Raw genomic sequence first — 21,036 nt, 5'->3', positions numbered from 1 at the left:
CCTGGCCGGCAGGATGTTTAGGTTTGTGGATAGAAATTAAGTTCTGATGTTCAGATCTAAGGGCTCTGTTGGGAATATAAGGTGGAAGGATATTGGTTAGAGCAGGGCATTTAGCAGGATAAAATAAGAGTGAGTGTGCTATGGAGAGTTGTAGGTAATCTAAGTGGTTTGGTAGTTTTAGCCAGTTCAGGGATTGTAGGGGGAGGCAGTGATGAGTGGAGTTGTTGGCTTTGGAGACAAATTTAGTGATTTTATTGTAGCAGCTTTCTAGTTTAGAGGTGGTAGAGGAAGACAGGTTGGTTAGGAGAGGTGCACCATATAGTAAGGAAGGAAGGGAAAAAATAGAGGCCAGAGTGTGCCTTGTTGTGTTAGAGAGAAAGTGGTTGTTCCTATACAACGTACCTAGCTTTTGGTGTTTTTTTTTTATGTTTTGTTGTACATGTATATCGAACTTTAGTTGTTTGTCAACAATTATGCCTAGAAGTTTAGCGGAATTGACGACTTCTTTAGGTGTGTTTGTTTGGCTGAGGATTTTGAAGTCACTTTTATTGAAGGAGTAGTTCTTAGAGGGTGAGAATCGAAGAATTTTGGATTTGCTAGCATTAAGAGAGAGGTGGTTTTGGTGCATCCAGTTTTCAGTTTTGGAGAAGGCAGTCTGGGTTTAAGACAGCAGTTCAGGGAGGTTTGAGGCAGAGCAGATTAGGGTAGAGTCGTCTGCATATTGAATGATTTTGGTGTTGGATATAGCAGTGTGGAAGTTATTGATGAAGATGATAAATAGCATAGGACTGAGGATGGATCCCTGTGGGACACCAGTGGGGGTGGGTAAGAAGGAAGAGATGGTGTTTTTCCATTTGACAGCCTGAGATCTTTCTGATAGGTAGCTGGAGAACCAGGAAATAGTTTTTGGTGAGATGTGAAGGTTAGAGAGATGGTAAAGAAGATGGTTGTGGGGGATAGTGTCAAAAGCCTTGGACAGATCGAGCAGAACAGAAGATACTAGCTGTCCTGAGTCTCTGGCTTTATTAACAGTATCTAAGAAAGAGATTAGGGCTGTGTTGGTGCTGTGGCCAGGGCAGAAGCCATGCTGGGTGGGTGTGAGGAAGTTATTTTGGGTGAGAAATGGCATAAGTTGGAGGTGGATGCACTTTTCAAGCATTTTAGAGATCAGGGAGAATAAGGCAATAGGGCAGAAGTTTGAGATGCAAGTATTTTTTCCTCCCTTGTGGAGAGGGAGGATGAAGGTTGAGCGCCAGAGTTTGGGGATGTAGGATTCTTTTATTGATCTGTTTATAATGATACTGATTGGGAGAGCGATCCCATCTGCAGCAAGTTTTAGATAGGATGAGGGGATGTTGTTGGGTGCATTAGAGCATGGTTTGAGTTTCGATAGGAGTTTTTTATGAGAGTTGTAGAGACATGTTTGAGCTCAAACAGAGGAGGATGGTTGTTTGGTGGGATTGGCTGGGGAGGGTGAGGATTTGCTGGGTTATTGTTAGGAAAGGATTTAGTGAGGGCAAAAATGGTTTCAATGAAGAAAGAATTAAATTCAGAGCCTAGTTCAAGATCAGTTTTGCTAGGGTCGGGGCAGGGGTTAGATTTTGAGCCTGGATGGAGAAGTGAGTTTATAGACCTCCAGAATTGTTTAGGATTATTAAGGTTGTTAGACTGTAGCTTAGTGTAGTAGATTTTTTTGTCTTTGTTGATTAGCTGTTTAGCAAGGTTGCGGAGCTGTTTGTATTGAAGTAATGTGTTGGGCTGGTTGTTTTTTTGGTGAAGTTTCCATAGTTTGTCCCTCTGGTGCATAATTAGTTTGGTCTCTTTGGTAAGCCATGGAGCTGAATTATATTTGATCCTTTTATTTCTTGGGGGAGCTACAGCATTTAAAGTATCAAGGAAGACAGAGTTGAAATGGTCTATAGCTTTATCAAGGGGCAGCGAGTTTAACATGTGCCAGCTCATTTGTTTGAATAAATTACAGAAGGTAATGGGTTGAAGTTGCTAAGGTTGCGAGTTTGGATAAATTGATGCTGGTAAGTGGAAGAGGTAGTAGAGCGATGGATAAAGGCAGGGAGATGGTCACTAATGGTATCAGGAATAGTGCCAGTGTTGGTTATTCTGTTTACGTTAGAGACAAGAATCCAGTCTAAGGTGAATCCTGGGGGATTATTTTTGTTAGGTCGGGTGATAGTGTGGATAGTCTGAGTGAAATTATAGAGATTGATGGATAGGGAGGGGGAGTGGCCGTTGAGTTTGTTCCAATCAATATTTACATCTCCTAAGATGTAAGTTTCATAGCTGATTTTTGTGGAAACCCATAGGAGAATTTCTTCTAGTATTGATGTATTATTTCCAGGGGAGATGTAGAGGGCAATGAAGCAGATATTTTTGTGCCTGTTTAATTTTAGTAGTCCAGTGGTTAGTTCAGTGTTCTGGAATTGTGGGATAGGAATTTGGAGCGGTATTAAGTTGAGAATATTGTAATATACTAGGGCAGAGCCACCACCTTTTTTATTAATTCTGTCATTTCTGAGAATGTGAAAACCTTGGGGCAGGATTTCTGAATTAGAGATGGAAGGTTTGAGCCAGGTTTCAGATATAGCTAGGATATCAGGTTGGTTGTGGCTTAGCCAGGAGTGAAATAGACGTGATTTATTACTAAGACTTTGAGTGTTAATTGTAAAGATCCTTAGGGTATTATGTGGGGTGGAAAGGGTTGTGGGAGTATTGGAGTTGTTACATGTAATGGGGCCAGGATTAGGGTGGATATCACCTGCTAGCATTAGTAGGAAGAGAGAGACATCCTTTTGGCATTTAGGTTTGTAAGGTGTATGTTTGGGAAGGTTATAAAGAGGAGTAGGAGACATTATCTTGGCTTTAGAGGAGAAGATTTTAGGATGGAATAGGAGCAGAGGATTTGTTTGAATGAGGGAAGGTGAGATAGAGTGGAAATGAAATGCAGAATGAGGGTAGGGGAGAGTTTGTGTGGAGGTAGTTTTTGTTGGAAGTATAAGGCATGTCTGGGAGGAATATGAGGTAGCTTGGTTCAAGGGAATTAAGAAGAGAAGGAGGAGGTAGGGGGCATGGGAGTAGTGGTGATTTAAAGAGAACATGTTAGAGAAGAGATGGGGAGGTAAGGATTATGATGAGTGAGAAATATAGACTTTAAAAGAGTGTGTAGGAGTGTATGAGGGAGGGGTTTATGTGGGAGAGTGTAGGAGTATATGAGGGAGGGATTTATGTGGGAGAGGTAATGAGCAGAGTAAAGGTATTTGCTAAATGAGCTGTGGGGGTGTGGTAGTGGGAGAATAAAGCTGAGAGCACTGGGGCGGGTGAGAATTGGGGGCAGGGTAGGGGGCAGAGTGAGCCCGTAGGTAACTTTTGAAACTGGTTTGCCCAGTTGAGAACCTGAAAACAATAGAAACAATTGGTCTGACTTCCTAAACAATTTAGTCCTATCTAGGTAAAAATTTAATTGTCTGTGTACATCCAAGTGTAAACAATATTCACCCTTGTTTGAGAAGAAAATTGGTAGGTTTATGGCTTGATTAGTATTTGAATCTGATACAACTTTTGGCAGAAAAGGATTAGTTCTAAGTGATACTTTATCTCTTTGTGAAAAATGATATATGGGCATTTACACACAAAGCTTGTAATTCTCCTGGCTGATGTGATGGCTACCAAAATCAGGGTCTTCCAAGATAAAAATTTGATATCACAAGTGGCTGCTGGCTCAAATGGTTGATGGATCAAACTTTGCAAGGCCAATGTTAAATTCCAAGGTTCAATGGGTTCCTTGAAAGGTGATTTCAACTGGATAACCCCTTTTAGGAAGGTTCTGCAAAGGCAATGAGAGATTAAGGAAAAGTCATCAAAGCCATTATGGAAATTTGAGATAGCAGCTAAATGAACCCTAATGGTAGAAGCTGAAGCTCCTTATTGGAATGTCTGATAAGTATTCTAAGACCTTATTTATTGAGGTTAAAATGGAGTCAATTCCTTCTCCTTGAGACCAAAGTGCAAATCTGTTCCATTTACTGAGATAATGTTTCCTGGTGGATGGTTTATGAGAAGCCAGAAGTATCTTTTGCACAGGGGAAGAATTATTATTTTGCCTGGCATTCACTGGAAGTGGATGTACCAAGCCATCAGCTTGAGTTTCTGTAGGCTGGAATAGACCAGTCCCTGTGGGTGAGACAACAGGTCTGTGGCTGAGTTCAGAGTACATGGATGCTGAACTAGACGAGGCCAAAAAAAGGAGAACCAGACTTGGGGGGGCCAATAAAATACAATGAGGATCACTTTGCTTCTCAACTGTTGGGCTTTCTTCAAAAACTGGGGAATCAGGGGGAAAGGAGGAAAGGCGTAAAGCAGTTCCAGGGGCCAATCGTGTAGAAGAGAATCAATTAGGGTCTCCCCCGGGGGGGCAGGTCAAAGTAGTTGCTGCACTTGTGGTTTATAGAGATGCAAATAGATTGCAGCAAGGCTGACCCCATCGACAAAATGTCTTTGTCGCTACCTTGGGATTGAGAGACCACTCGTGAGGCAGCAGGATACATCTGCTCAGTTTGTCTGCAATCACTTTGGAATTCCCTGGGATGTGCATTGCTATTAGAAAGTGGTTTGATGCTATTGCCCATTGCCACACACATAGGCCTTTCAGACATAAAGGGTAGGATTCTGGTTCCTCCCTGTTTGTTGATGTACCAGACCACCGACATGTTGTCTGATTAGATAGCAATTGTCCCTGAAGGGAGGGCTGATTAAAAAGCCTGCAATGCTAGAAGCACAGCACTCAGTTCTAGGATGTTGATATGCAAATTGGCCTCTGATGGGAATCAAGTACCGTGGACTTCTTTCCCTGAAAATGCCCCCCCTCCCCATAAGGGATGCATCCGCAGTCGCTACAACCTTGGGCTGAGTGGGGATGAAAGGATGACTCCACAATTCCTCGTCTGACTTCATCCACAAATTTAGATACTGCTTGCATCAGTTGGTTATGTGGATTTGGTAAGACATCGGGTGTGTTAGCAGAGACCATTGTGATGGCAGAAGCCATTGAAGCAGCCTCATGTGGTACTTTGCCAGGGAATCTAGAGTGATCATTGCAGCCATTGACCCTAGAAGTTGTAATACTAAGTGAGCTGGGACTTTGTCTTTAGAGACTATCACTTGAAGCTGTGATCTTGGCCTTTGCAGTCTGTGATGAGGTACAGCAACCATACAGGAGTTTGAGTTGAATGTTGCTCCGATGAATTATATCTGTTGAGTGGGCGACAGCTTTGACTTGTCCCTGTTTATTGTAATGCCCAAATACTCTGTGAGGTGTAAGATGGAGTCCAAGGCATGAAGCAGTAGATGACTAGTGGGGGCGGTGAGGAGCCAATCGTCTAGATAGTGAAACACACGGAATCCTTGTAGCCTTAAGTGAGCTGCTACTACTGCCATGCATTTGGTGAACAACCTGGGGGCTGTGGTGAGACCAAAGGGCAGTGTTCAAAATTGGCAGTATCTGGCTCCCAAGTCAGAAGCAGAGGTATCTTCTGGAGCGTTTGTTCATTTTTATGTGGTAATATGCATCTTGAAGATCTATAGAGCACATCAATCATCTTTTTCCAGGAACAGAAGAATAGACTGTATTGTGACCATCCAGAATTTTGTCTGTTGAACGAACTTGTTCAAGACACAGAGGTCTAGAATTGGCCTCTAGTCCCGTCTTTTTTGGCACTAAAAAGAATCTTGAGTAAAACCAGGATCCTATTTCGTCTGGTGGGACTGTTTGGATGACTCTTTTTTGAAGTAGCTTTTGAATTTCTTGTGCTGTTGTATCCCTCTGACTGGGTGGAATGTCGGGGATTTGCTTCAGTGATCTTGGATAAAGATCAAAGGGAATATAGTAACCTCTGGTAACCATCACCTGCATCCAGGAATCTGATGTTATTGTGTGCTAGGTTAAGTGGTGCAGAGAGACTCTTCCCAGACTGCCTCCAGAGGTAAACAAGCAGGCTGCCACTCTGGAGTGCTGGTAGGGTTGCCCAGAGAAAGTATCCCTAGAACTCTGGTTGGGAATTAGCCACTTGTGTCCCAAAAAGGTCCTTGGGATTTCCTGAACCACATCTTTCCACTCCTCTGATTCCTGAAGTAAGGTCACTGAGGAGCAGAAAAACATACGGCCACAGCATAAATCGTCTTTCCATTCTTCTCACACCTGGCTAGTGTGTCTCTGACTTTTGGGCCAAAATGGGAAGTAGCATCAATGGAAGCATTGCTAAAGGAAAACTTGAAAGGGTCCAAGAAATCACATACGCGCATCCAGGTGTGGGGTCTGATGGCAAAGCCTGTACCCGCTGCCCTCGCCGTCCCTTCAGCTGTGTGCCCAATAAGCTACATGGATGAATTTGAAATTGATTCTGTGGTAGCAAGCTGTGAGGCAACTTTATCATGTACCTCATCAGACACTGCCCCTGCCAAGGTGCATGAGAGCTCAGTGATCAGGTCCCTTTGAAGACATGTAAAATGTGCCAAGAAATTCAATGATTAAATGGCAAAGGTCATTGAAGCATAAACCCGCTTTCCAAATCTGCCCATCATCTGAGACTCTTGGTTTAAAGGATGGACAGCTGAACTCTCTTATGCAAGTTCCTTCTTTGTGGCAGCTGCCACCACCATAGCATCTACCGCTAAGTCTTTAGACCAGTGGGGTTGGTCTTCTGGCGCACTAATAATTTTGTCTAGTCTCCGGGGAATCGACTCTATAGTGTCAGCGGCCTTCCAAGCACAGTGCATGATGAGTTTGATCAGCAGGTAGGGTCACCCAAGAAATAGAAGTTGGGCACAAAAAGCCTGCAAGAAGACAAATTCCTCAGAGGAGGGGTTGGTGGGCTTCCTATCACCCCTCTGTTTCAAGATTTCCAGGATATCTCTGAAGGAGACATCTTCAGGGGGTGACTGTGGGGAACCTTCCCCTTCATAGTAATGTGTATCCTCTGTGAGAGATTCTTCTGGAGAATCTAAGTGCTTCCTCTTATATGACCTCTTATGGGGTGGCTCCTCAGGGGGAGATCTGAGGAGGACTCCAAAGAGAGGGTACCCTGCTGCATCCAAAAGTGATGGTGCCAACTGTGTGCCTGCTGAGGCAAGTTTCCTCTCTATAACCTGAAAGGCAGGCCTGCCTGAAGAGAGATGGGAGCCCAGAACAGAGAAAGACAGCCTCAGAACTGGGGTCACACTCTGCTCAGACAAGCTCACCTCCAGAGTAGGAGCCCCAAAAGGACCTGGAATGGTCAAAGCACCCAGAACTGTATTCTGCACTGAACTAGAGATCCCAGAGATGGCAGCCAGGTCATGGTCCCAAGGGTGGGTCGGCTCTGACTGAGCAGACGACCACAGAGTCAACTCCTGAGTCAAGGTGAGGTCCACCATTGGCATTGAAGTAACTGGCACCAGGAGCGGCACTGAAGTCGGGGGCTCCAAGACCTGTGGAGAGGTTGAAGGAGGAAGATAGGATGGAGTCCTTGGAGAGCAGAACTTGGCTCTGAATGGGAGAGTGGTCTTAGAGGGGGCTGAGAGACCTCTGGCTGCCAAGAGCTGATCCACTAACCTGAATATATCAAGCTCCAAAAGTTTCATGGTGTAATGAATAGATATCCCTGAGGGAGATCCTGAACATTCTACAAAAGGACTGCTGACCATAAAAAGGGTCAATAGATGGGGAGTACCTGGTCCTGGGCAGGGATACAACCTTCGGCACCATGGTCGGCTGACCAATTGTTTGTATTGTTGGGGAGAAAACCAGTATGGGTGAAACTATTGTTGGTGCCGAGAGGGTCATAGGTACCGAAGAAGAGGTTAACACCATGGTAACTTTTGTCAGTTGCATAATAGTTGTCATTGGCACCATGGAGGGGGTCATAGGCTTCTGTGCTGAGACTGTTTATGGTCCCGGTTTAGATCATTTTGGCTTCGGTTCTGAGGTAGAAATGTGGCGCTTGGATGATTTTGTGTCTTGAAATTGAGGAGACGCTGGGACAGAGTAACTCCTCTTTTTGGCTTCTTTCTTTGGAGACTTTGACGTCTCCATCTCAGACAAAGCCTCTAAGAAAGGGCATTTCAAGAGTCCCTTCAGGATCAATTAGTTACGCCACTCTAAGGGTCCGAGCACTAAAACTCTTAAAGAGTTCATGCAGCGGTTGGACTTCCAGATGTGGCACCCCCAAACAATATACACAAAAAAGATGCTCATCCAAGTTGGGCATCATTCTGCCACATTCAGTACATTGCTTAAAGCAGTACCTTTCTGTTCGTTTTCCATGGTTAACAATGGAAAAAGTAGTCAACAAACTATTCACACAGACATACACAAAAACAGGAAAGTGATTCTAGATTTTTTTTATACCAACAAAGGTACGAAGAAGAATACCCAAAAGGGGTAAAAAAGGGGGGAAGAGGGCAATACCAATGATGGCATTCAAGATTTACTAAAGGTAAGAGGGACCTATATCAATGATTGTAAAGAAGAACTACCAAAAGGGAAAAATACAGCAGTCTCTCTCACACACACACACACACACACACACACACACACACACACACACACACACACACACACACACACACACACTATCAACTAGGCAAGAAGATAGTCAATGACACATTTTTAAGGAAGAAGAAAGCTATAAAAGAGATTTTATAACAAAAAATTAAGCACTTAGCTTGAGAGCATGGTCTGAAGCATCCTGAAACTCTACACGGCAAACTAGATCTGAGGAGAAGGGAAGAGAGGCACTATGGGTAGCCTCACCTCGAGAGTTTCTGGCTGGCATGAGCTTGTTACTACAGCCAAGTCAGTTCCAAGGACAGAACCGAGACCCAACTCACATGAGAAACAATTATTTTGACACAACCTTAACTATCTGTGAGATGAGTAAATATTCAGAATATCAAGGCTAACCTCTCAGTAACATCCCAACCCTGTGAGTGTACACCCACCTACTGCTGCACATGTACAGGGTATGAGGACTATAGCCCAAACATCTAATCTGCATCTCAAGAATCTACAAGTTCAGTAAAATAACATAAACAGAGGTTCTGAAGACTGTGTTGACAAATACCTCACCTGAATCTCAAGAATCAAGAAGATAAAGAAAACTGGAACCTTATATATGTGGCATATTTTTCAGACTTCCCACTGACCGAAGTAAATAAAACACAGAGCCATCATGCCATAGAAGTGGGAAAAAATCCAAAACAAAATACCAGGGGTTAACACTGAGCCAAGTCAGAATCTAAAGCTCATAAGACAGACATTGCAACCTGGCAACCTCAAAAACATTCTAGCATTTACTGGAACCACTGTGCACACTTCATTATCCTGCATGTGTCCAAATGTAAGGAGACCTCAATTAGGTTAAAAAAAAAAAGATTAAGACAAGCTAGCCACTGTTCATACTGGAGTGGACAGGCTAAAAACCACCCCTCTTAAATATGCAACAGTATATGGTGGGATTACTGAACATCCTGGCCAGATATGGTATCCAGCTCCTGTCTGTTTGGAGTGAAATGTGCAGTAAAGCAGAGTGCTTTGTATATTACGGGCTTTACTACCTCCCAAGGAGCATAGATTCTGAAAAGGAAATTTACCATCTCCATTAAGTATTCTTAGAACTCTTCAATATTCAAAACACAATAAATACATAAATGGATAGCACAGACACACGACATGTAGGGATAGATGTGGCTGCACTAAAGGTCAGAAATCTCACCAATAAACTGATAGATTTAGAGTGTATTCCCTGATTTGGAGACTGTTGATGTATGTACCTTTACTGACGCACGAGTATACAAATCCAAACTGCATATCACAAATCTCAGTGCATACTTACTTTCAGTGGTGTAGATCCAATGTGATTGATGGTGATACCTCAATCTTTGTAAAAGAAAAAAAAAAAACAAAAAGGCAGAGGCAAAGAAAACAACTCATGACTAGACATTATTTGTATAGTATTTAATGTTAGTGGTTCTGAATATATTATTACTGAAATTAACTGTGCACAATCTACGTACCTTAAGAGTAAAAGGATTTCCTGGCTAAATTCCAGGATGTAAAAAACAAATCTGTGAAAAAATACAATACACACATAGGGGATTTAACTACTCAGATATTGGCTGGGTAAACAATTTAACTTCAAATAAATATGTCTAAACATTAAATGACAATAAGAGGGCTGGCATGACAGTTAACGTGTTTCTCTCAAAGACACACAATGTACAGGGTTTGAGTATCACTTTTGGTCAATGTCTAGTTATTGGTTAGACATGCAATAGTCTACAGACTGATTACCTAGTATTTACTTCTGAACAAAAAATGATCCAACTGTTATGGGGTTGGGGTCTGCATAACTGTTAATGTGTTTACCGTGCAAACGCAAAGTACAGGGTTTAGTTTTCACCACTAGTCACGGTGTGATTATTGGTTATGAGTATAATAGACCATAACCAAAGGTTTGGAGTTTGCGTAATGGTAAGATGCTTGCCTTACAGATACAAGGTACAGGGCTTGATTCTCACTTTTAACATAAATTAGCTAGGCTTAAAATGGCCCACAATAGGGGATAGCCTAGTGCTTACATATAAACCTATAATCAAAACAATATGTAGCAAACAGTGTCTAATTATTATATTTTATTTATTTTATTTTACATTTGTTAACTGGGAAATTCCAACTGGACCAGGTCTATTTTCAGCGGAGGCCTGGGAAGAAAAGCTCCTGCATCAAGTTATACAAATACAGTACATCCAGTATAATACAGAAAACAGGTTACATCGTGTATGCTGAGCATAGTAATATAACAAGAAATTAATAAAACACTCCAGGTAAAAGAAGATATAGAACATAGGTAAAAAGACAAGGTCAATTATACATTGGTAAGAGAAGAAAATATATCAAGTTTAAGATTCTACAGTTAAAAGTACCCTTTCAGATGACCAAGCCTACAGGGGATCGGAGATCCAGCATGTGATCAGAGAGGAGTTTGGGGAGTTAACAACAGTGTGGGTAGAGTTATGTGATACAAGGGCATAACCAGGTACTAAGAAGATGTGATTTGAGGGAGTTTTTGATCCATATAGGAATATTACATTTAATCCATATAGGAATGGTACTATCTCAGCTATTATTGTGCCAACACTAGGATCTTTCTTCTCCCCATCCATAAGTATAAGCTATCATAACTGCAGAGGTTCTAACATCATCTTTACCTATGCAGTGAAATAAAATTCAAGTAGAATTAAATCAGATTTTCTACACTTTACTAATGTAAACCGTGACGTAGTAGATGATATAGTTATGAAAACAGAATGTGATACTATATTTAATGTCCCAAAACTACCTGCTCAGAATACAGTTAGTAAATTCTAGGACATTACAAACTTATGCATTCACAACAGATGTACTAAGACCACTTATAAAGTACATGCTACCTGCTCAGAATACAGTTAGTAAATTCTAGGACATTACAAACTTATGCATTCACAACAGATGTACTAAGACCACTTATAAAGTACATGCAAAAAAAAAAAAATATTTGGTGGAATCACAAAATTAATAAATTGCACAACAGAACAAAGAGATACTACTTGGCATTCGGAAGTTATACTAAACATAAAAACAAATCTAGACTAAAATGCATACACTATTTGGTTTTCTTTTCTACAGTCAACTATTATCTCAGCTTGTATCAAAGGCTGAAAAGCAATAATAACATACTTTAATTATATTGGAACACTAAAAGGGAAACTGTGAATGTTGCACATGTTCAATAAAAGACATCACCCTCTGCAATTCAGCAGCTCAGCCTAAACTTCAATAGATAAAAAGTTATTTTAATATCCTAAAGCTACATTTTTATTTTAGAGATTATTTGCTTGGAAATTTCTACATAGATCATTTATCACTCAAAATAGAATTGAAGTTACATAAAAAGGGGAGGTATTGGTTGCTGGGTTGGTAAATCCTAAATCAAAGCAGATTGGCTGCATATGGTTTATGACTGCAAAGTTCTACTAACATTTTGGGAAAAAATGCAAGCATTGCGATCTGGTAAATTTATATTAACTAAACTTTTGGTGTTGTTTAATGTTCTAATTCCATGATGTATACCCAAGTCTGAATTTTCACCTTTCAGGAGCTTAATAACAATAGCCAGGAAAATGACTACAAAGATTTAGGAAAACAAGGTTATGCCTTCATTTACAGAATTTATAAACAGTATTACTATTGTGTGTCATAAAATGTCTATTTAAAATGAAAACAAAATAACCACAGAATACAATTACTAGATAAAATTAAACCCATTAATAGAAAAATATTAACCTATGTTCTATTAGCAGTTTACGGATGTTTAATGAATTATATGTATACGGCAAGAATTGATGTAGCTATTTGTTACAAAATAGTTGTGTTATTATGTACACATGTTTGTTCCTGTATATAAATTCTCAATAAAAATATTTAAAAATGGATCACCAGGGGATAGTATTTAACAAAAGTTTTTTTTTTCAGATAAGTTATGTGCAAATTTCACAAGAAAAACAAAGGTCAGAGTGCTACAGAAACAATGGAAGATATCCCTTACATAAATACAGAAATGACAATTGCTGCTACAGTTGAAATTATAAACTCCATTTCCCTTTGACAAAAAAAAAGTTAGTAGTTTCTATAGAAGATCAAAGAAAATCTAACCAGCCCCCTAACAATCCCATTAAACAAAATGCATGAATATGTGTGCACATCACTGACCTAGGATGAAAGGCTGTAGCAGAACCAATGCTGGATTACAACAGACCCAAATAACTTTACACCATCAGCCTGATTAGTATTCTGTGAAAATTGTGGAGAGATTCAGAATGCAAGTTATCTAGAATGACATATGGGTCTGTTATGGGAGGATATCGCCTTCTGAATTTTGTGAAATTCTATGAAGAGGCAACAGCATCACATGACAGGTCTGACAATGTATATCAATTATCTTGAACTTGCCAAAGTTTCCAATACTATTCTGCATAAATAAATAATATGAAAAGTAAAAAAAAAAATTAAATGTTAATCCATATGTAATATAATATAATGGGTAAAACAATAGTTAAATAACAAGACGCAACAATTTCGGGTGGGGTTACCTCACTATCCCAACAAGGGTTACCACTGAAGTCTGTGAGTTCTGTACTGTACCCATTTCTGTTCTGGATTATTCCTTTCAGATAAAGTGGGAAATGGTCAATGCATAATCAAATACGCTGATGTCTGCAAATTGGGTAGCACAATTGCTTTAACAAAACATGCCAAAGTTCTCCAAGATGGTATACAAAAATAAACACCATCAGAACTACTTGTGCTTTGCATCAGTCCTGATTGAAAAAGTAGTGTCAGTACAGAAATGAATGTAGATCATGCCCCCAACACCTTGCATCCAGGGCAGCTTGCCCCCTTCTCCCTGGGTCTATGTCATTTGATTGAATGTTCATCTGATTGAAACCCAACAGTCAAACCCATTTGACTGAAAACTTATTTGGCAGAAAAGTGTAGAAATCTATTGAAAGAATCTGCTATTGCTATTTCTTATTATAGGAGTTATCAGGTAAGTGAGTCTAGCAGACTATGTGGAGATTGCTATGGTCAGCATCATGTTGTACCCCCAGATCCATAGATGACCGCATTTACACTCCAGCACTCATTCACTGTTATGTGGTGGGTTTATTTTATGTTCTCCATGGCTGTGTGACCATAAAGTTGGTATATATAAGGAAGGAGGTTATGATGATGAAGGATGTCTTGCTCTCTGCAAAAACATTTTTATAGTTTATTTGTTGTGAAAGTTTTCTATCAAATGAGTTTTCAGTCAAATGAATTTTCACACATATGAGTTTTCAATAACTTGGGTTTTAGTCAAATGAACATTCAATTATATGGGGTCTATATGAGAACAACGAAAGCTGAAGTTCGCGAATGCCATAACATTGACACATAAACGTCGATCTACAAAAACAGCGAAAGACAGAAACACCGAAAGACACAACGCCAGACGAATTTCCCTGGCCAGCAGGGTGATCATGGGGATGAGGAAATATATCCTTTTCCCCACTGTAGTGCAGTCTCGGAGGTGGAATATATTAGTGGGGGGTGCAGGGGCATTGTTCCCCCCTGCAAAAACATTTGGAAAACTGTTTTACGTTACGTTTGTTTAGTTAGGTTTAACTTTCCTGTATGGCGCTGTTGCTTCTGGGAATTCGTTCGGCGTTGTGAATTTCGATGTTTCTGTCTTTCGCTGTTTTCGTAGATCGGTGTCGATGTTATGGTGTTCATGGACTTCAGCTTTCGTTTTTTTAATATAGACCCTTATACGACATAGACCCCCTTCTCCCCACCCTTCTGCACATGCACACCTTGTTCTGAAATACTGTGATTATTATTAATGTCAGTAAATCTGTCCCACATTGGAATGAAATGTCATCGAGAACTGAAAAATGGTATACAATTGGGATTTGAAAATAAATGGTTAGAATATTAAAAAACTAAAGTAGTATTAAAGATCTATGGACAGTGCTGGGAAATAGTTTCAATTTGATGAGTATCTATCAAACTCAGAAAAACATATAATGTATGCCATCTAATTCTAAAGGATACGTACACACACCCTTGTGACATCATTGTAGAACTTCATACCTTAGCAATCTAACCCATTATTATAGTTCTGAGTTTTGTTGCCTTCAAATAAACCACATGAAGTGGTACAAAAATTATAATGATACGTTTGAATTATTCAGAAAGGCTGTAAAAAACTGTCGCTGCATTTTTTTCTTATAGTTTGCCAAGTGCTGATCTCTGCCTGGCCAAAAAGCTTTGTATGACCACATTCCATTTGAGGGTCTATGCTTGTATTTAATCATCTTTTGTCCTTTGAAATAAAAATTAAAACCCAGTACCCCAGCTGACCTTGTAACTTTTAAGAATTATTCTAAGTCAAACTTCCTTATTATTAAGGGACACCATAGCAAAGGTTCAAGCCTCCCCCCAAACTCTGAGAACACCACTGTCTATGTGGAATTGTTCACAAAAACACTGTACCATCATGTTAATAGTTGCTTAGAGACAGCTGTATCTACCACAAATAAGCACAGGGCAAACTAAAAAAAGAAGCTACTCTGGTGTAATCCCAACATCAATAGATTGCATAATAAAAGGGAAAAAATCATGGCAAAAATTAGGAAGTGCAATGCCCAGCAAGATAAAATCTCTCTCAATCTAAACAAGTGCCTCAGGGGGCTAATTAAGTCTAGCAAAGCCAAATTTGAAGTAAAAGTAGCCTCTCAGTTCAAGGACAATAACAAGGTACCCTTCAGCTATGTCCACAACCTCAAACGCAATGCACAATAAAGTGCCAAACTAAATGTAAATGGAGCAACTTAGACTGAGTCAGAAGATATAGCAAGTCTACTGGCCAGCAAATTTATCTTCAGTTTTGGGGTGCATATAGATAGTAATCTGGCCTTTGACCATCATATGTCTACAGAAATCATTATATGCTGTGTGACTTGTAAGCAAGGGTATAGCATGTAGGTCCAAGTATGTCACTGTGCTGTTACACTCAGCCCTCACCAAACCAGTCATTAAGTACAATGCTCCATTTAGTATGTATCTGACCAGGCACAAAAAGAGTACAAGGCATAAACAACATATCCTATGCAGATGGCCTCAAAGCCCTATTCCTGTACTCAGTCTCCTACAGACTGCTGAGAGGTGATTTATGCTTGGCCTACAACTCATCCTCTGACCCTACTCTGATGTAACTTTTGCACATCTTCAAAACAAATGGCATCAGAATAATCCAATCCAGGGACCTAAACCTTGTCTGCAACATAAATAGTATATGTTGGAGAGACAGGAATGTGTCTCAGAGACTACCCCTTCTCCGGAACAGGCTTCCCAGCCATGTGAAGCAGAGTTCGTCCTTAACCCAATTCAAGCATAACTTTGACCAGTGGATGGGTATTTGGAAATTTCCCCTGATCTGGCACCTATGCCTCTATTAGACAGAGGCATCCTGTAAGTGTTTGACCACACAGGCCCAGGTATAGTATGACCAATGTTAATAGCGTCTTCCACGGTAGGATTATACACATTCAAACAAAATCACAGTTTTACACATGCTTCATGAGGAACGCCATCACAGTCTAATGCAGTAAGTATGAATTTTTTTTTGGGGGGGGGGTGCTTTTCGAGTGGTAAATATATGTGTAATGATCACAGGTCCTTTAAGTTCTGCATCTGGTTTAACTGGGTGGACTATTTAATGCTATGTGATACAGTGGTGTAGAGAGCAACACTGTTACTTCACAACGCTTGGTTCTTCAATGCGATTCTCAGTTAGGGTGCCTTCTGTACAAACTCTGCATGTCCTACTTATGTCTATGTGTGTCATTGCTGAGTGGGTCTATATCTTGTAACATCTAAACTACATGCTGTAGATGAACTGTTGCTCTCCAATGCTGCAGGAGATCTCAAAGCCTTGTGTGAGTGTATGTGTCTCCTGCAATGAAATGGCATTCCATCCAGGATTAATTTCTCTGCTTTGTGCTCAGTGACTGCTGGGCTAAGATCCAGATCCCCCCAAACCCTGAAATGGATTTAGTGGGTAATCTGAGAATGATAAATGGCTATTTAAATGTTCTAGTGATTACACTGTGGTCTATTTTGTACATGTATAACAAAGTGAATTTTATATATAAAGGCTTGTATGTTATGTTTTGTTCATGTGTGTAGCCTGCATATTCTTACTATATATTAATGCTATTTGCCATGTAAAGCTTATATAGTCCATTGTTATTTGTCATGTGGAGATTTTCTCCCCAGGTCTCCCACTGAAAGGGGTTTTCATGCCAAGCTGGTCAATCTCAGTCAACAAATGTAAAATAAAAGAAAATAAAAGTAAAACAAATAAATAACCTGTAGGGTGTCTACCAATTGGTTGCCATGTGTGACTACTGACTTTAGTGGACTAAACATCTTCCAATTTTATCACATGGAAAATTTCCTCAAATGTGTGGCCCATAGAAAAGCAAAACAATCATTCTTCTTTACATCCTGTACAGCTGGAAGTGCCACTGCTAAGAGATCTGTCTTAGGCACACATTCTTGCTTCAGTAGAATATAAATGTGAGGACACACTTATTTTGAAAGTTTGGGTCCCAGCTGATATTGAAGTCACCTACCAATAAGAGATCTCCATTTGTGCCATCAACAAACCTGTTTAGTGCATCAGGTGCTAGTTTTGAAGCTAGGACTGGTTTAATTTAATGTACAAGCAGCAGATGTTGACGTACTTAGCTTTCCCAACTTGTGTCAAACCTAGAAGAGCCTCCCATCCATATACATTGAGAAATTTTTTCACTTAGGTAGGATTTAATGCTATTCTCTATAAAAAAAAACAATACAGTAGCTTCACCTGCACTTTTGCCAATATAATCATCTTGATAAGCATTATAGTCTGGAATATTTATCTCTGAATCTTAGCAATGGAAGGTTTTAGTCACATTCCAGCAGCTGTAAGTACACAAGGTTGAAAGTTTGAAATTCATTTCTTAATCTATAATAATACAGACGTCTTGCTTTACAATGAACTATCTTTAGACCCAACAAGTTGAGAAGATAATACATGCTAAAGTTAGTTTCAAAATCACCTGACTGCTACACCAGTGGAAGATTATTTTCACAATGCAAAGAAATTCATCAAAACAATGCAAGTGTGACCAATAATGTATTTAGTTTTTTTGTGTTTTAAACTGTCGTCAAGTAGCAGACCAGAATGTAGTAATGACATACAGTGGTGAAAATGATAAATGTCATATTAGTCGATAGATGCATAACTGAATTCGGATATAGGACAGTAACTGTTTCTTTTGGATGATAATATCAGTTAAAATGTATGAGAGACAAATCAATTTGAAAAGTAGTCACTAGGTTAAAAATAAGATCAACAAAATGTAGGTATTAAGTAACTTTTATGTAGGAATTAAAAGCTATAAAGTAAGATTGGTAGCTGTACTTTAAGAAATGTGAAATCTTTGGCATGCCACACACATTGAGATATTTTATTTTACATTTGTTTACCACAGTATAAGCTGCAGGTTCATGCGATACTCAATGATTAATTATTGGTGATGGCTGTAATATAAGTTTGTGTAAATCTGGCCAGTTCCAGGGAAAAGATTAGAAAGAAAAAAAATCTAAAAAAGAAGATTCTTTACAGTTGCACTATAATATAATATTATATTACATTAATACATTATCAAATTATATAACAAATTTCAAAGGTTTGTAGTGTCAGCTTTTAGTTACTTTGGTTTGAGAAACACAGATTTGCCCAAATATGTTCTAACAAACTTTTCTTACTATGGAATTAATCCACAGGAAGTTGTGATTAAAGCTGGGTTTGGTTTGTTTGTAAAGGTGAAACTCAAGACAGCTTATATTATCAGAGTGAACACACCCATTTTTTTCAAATCGATCATAAACAACTAGTGTTATTACATAATGGAGTGCTTAAAATGTTATATGTAGTTTAAGCAAGGCTATTATGTCACTTTTGATTTCCCTTACTTGACTATATGAGCTTGTTTGCTTGTTTACAGAAACTGATGAGAAAAACTGAGAAGAAATGAGTAAGGTGTGCAAGTGAATGCATGGTTACACAGGTACATATTTTCTAACTACCAGAACTGTAGCTATTTTATTTGGCACTCTCCAACCCAGTACCCAATCATGTCAATGTTGAGGAGCAAATATATATCAATGAGATCTTCTCAACGAGGGAAAAAACAGCTCATTGACAGCATCTGCACGACTATGGGTTGGTGTAACTCTGACAAGTAGCAGCTTTCTGTAGTTACTAGTACACACACACACACACACACACACACACACACACACACACACACACACACACACACACACACACACACAGCTCTTTGGTCCCGACTGCTAGTACAGTATTGGCATTAATTTAGGAATATGCAATACCCTCACAACGTCATAAATGCTTGAAATGCACTTTTGTAGCATGCCCCCTAACAACTTGCATACAGGGTAGATGCCTCCATTGCCACACCTTAGTCACAGCTCAGGCAACTACAGTTTACTGCACTTCAAAAAATAATAAATAAGCATTTGATGTTTTAGCCATGAATGCAATTTACAGAAAAGTACAGAATGAGTACAATATACAAATAACTGCAATACTGTTGAAAATTACTATGTTTACAGGTTCACATCTTCATTTATATATGCAAGTAATATGTCTAATTTCTTTGTACCAGGAATTATGATGGATTTATTTTATTCAGGGTATTAGCATGATATTTGGTGCTGCTTATATTCAAACTTTTATGTCAGTCTTTTTGCTATGGCATAATTAGAGAATGCTTAACGATGAAGTTAATTTAACCTGACTAAACATCCACACATTAGTGGTTAACTGGCTATTACTAAATGAAACAGTTTTTATAACATATTGGGTCAAAACTTTACTACTGTAAACCAACTCACGCTGAACTCTAAGCTCCATCTGACAAGCTATTCATCTACTGGCATAGTCATACCACCCTTACTGGCATGCACAGATTGTGCCCTACCACTGGGCATTTCCCCTTCAAGGAAGATATCTGTTTGGTACATCAGTTGAGGTGTACCTACTGAGTTGATCCATGACTCCATCATATTATGAGTGCTTTACACTTTATAAATGTGGCTTGGTGTCCACATCTGTTGCTGTATTAGTCAGTATATCTATGTGAGTGCGACTGTGTGTGTGTGTGTGTGTGTGTGTGTGTGTGTGTGTGTGTGTGTGTGTGTGTATGACTGTCTGTACTTTTAACTTGGTGAATATCACTAGACTGACAAGTGCCATTTAGTTAAATAACTTTCAAAGAATCACAGTCTGCAACTTAACACAGGAGGAATCAAACTTTAGACTTCAGTACCAAAATTGCACTTACTAGTACTACTACATGACATTGTATGTGTTTGTACATTTTTATAAGTCTCTCTCTCTCGCTCTATATATATATATATATATATATATAGAGAGAGAGAGAGAGAGAAATAAGCTGCATGCCATTTAGATATAAATATGTGCAGAGCCTTCATTTTCAAGGACAATGTCATCAAAACCATGTTTACTGATTTTGTTTCCCTTCATCTGGAAGTGCATATTAGGACAGGAATATACAAAAAAAAAAATGGGTAGCAGCACCATTACTAATGGGATAAACTGGTAGTATTTTCTGCGGAATGGGATCTTGACAAGTCTAACCTCATTTAAAAACTATATCCATACTATTTGTCTTTATATGTGTGTGTGTGTGTATATATATATGTATATATATATATATATATATATATATATATATATATATATATATGCAGGTAGGCATGTATGTGTAGAGTTATATACACACATATACATATATATATATATATATATATATCTATATATACATATCTATATCTATATATATATATATATATATATATATATATATATATATATATATATCTATCTATATATATACATGAACACCAAAACCTCCAGCACTCAATAAATACAATACATGTATAAATACATGAAAAAATTATAATATCCAGCCGTTGTTCATAGCATCACTTTAATGGCCAAAAACACATATAGCCATACACAGACTGGTTTCATCACCTGGCGTCATCAGCATGAGACATAGAAAGTTAGCTTCTGCTCCATATAAAGCATGTGCTTAAAAACACAGTACATGTCCTATCTATGAAACGTTTACCCTATTTTATATATCATCAAACTTGACAGAAAAAACATCCCTAACCATTAATAACACATACAAGAGTATTTAAATAAAACAGCCTGAGATATCAATAATTTTGTATGATACAATTATAATACAATTATACTTGTTACCAATAATCATTAAGTCCAGGCTTAAATAAAGCTCCCAAAT

This window comes from Protopterus annectens, chromosome 4.part0 (assembly GCF_019279795.1).
Source record: "Protopterus annectens isolate FY-2018-M chromosome 4.part0, PAN1.0, whole genome shotgun sequence".
NCBI classification, from domain to species: Eukaryota; Metazoa; Chordata; order Ceratodontiformes; family Protopteridae; genus Protopterus; species Protopterus annectens.
The sequence above is the reverse complement of the archived record's forward strand: the minus strand, read 5'-3'. Positions refer to the sequence as shown.